This window comes from Triticum dicoccoides, chromosome 3B (genome assembly GCF_002162155.2).
Source record: "Triticum dicoccoides isolate Atlit2015 ecotype Zavitan chromosome 3B, WEW_v2.0, whole genome shotgun sequence".
In the NCBI taxonomy this organism is placed as follows: Eukaryota; Viridiplantae; Streptophyta; class Magnoliopsida; order Poales; family Poaceae; genus Triticum; species Triticum dicoccoides.
The window spans coordinates 683,477,011-683,477,926 of NC_041385.1; positions in this window are offsets into that span (position 1 = coordinate 683,477,011).

Sequence of the window (916 nt, forward strand, 5' to 3'; positions counted from 1 at the left end):
TGGCTACGGCGAGGGGGTGGCGGCGATGGCGTCGGCCATGGCGGGGGCGTGCGAGGGGGAGGAGCTGGAGAGGAGAGGGGGTGTCTGGGGGGTTCGGGGGAGAGAGAGAGGCCGATCCTCGACGTCACCTGGCGAGGGGAGCGGCGAGGCGGCGAGCAGGTGCGTGGCGCACGCCGCGGTCGCCGTCGGGCACCTGCCTGCCTGCCTGGCCGGCAAGCAGCTCGCTGGAGCGGTGCTGGGCTGGGCCGGCAGGTGGGCCGGGGCAGGCGCCAGGTAAGTTTTTTTCATTTTCTTCTGTTTTCTGTTTTATTTAATATATCTGCAACTTTGTTGAATTAAATAAAATACCTAGGCAAGTTCAAAAATCACCAAACTAATCCTGGCCCATAGTTGGATTATTTCCAACATGAAACATTTTAGTTTGGAGATATTTGAGCATTTAAATATTTATATTATTTTAAATGCCCAAATTCAAATATTTATGATTTAATTCAAAAACCCTAGGATGGCCTAGGAAAATGTGCACCATTTTTGGCAGAGGTTCTGAACCAAGACAAAAATGATGGGCATTTTAGAAGGGCATTTCAGGTTCATTGAAAAATTATTTTAGTAACCCTAGTTGGTTTCAGAGGGGACTGGGGGTTCTGTCATCCCCATTTCAAGTTTCTGATGAAAGAGTAAACATGATGCAACACTCTAATGCATGACTAGCTAGGGTGTGACACCTTCAATCTTGCATGGTGAATTATCAAAACCCAAAACGGAACCAGCAGAAGTAGTGAAATCAAAAGTATTAAACCAATCTCTATGTGGACACATATGAAAAGTGCATGCAGTGTCAAGTACCCACTCATCATTGGTCTCAGCACATCCAGCAATAACGACAAGAGCATCATCGGAACTATCATCACGAGCA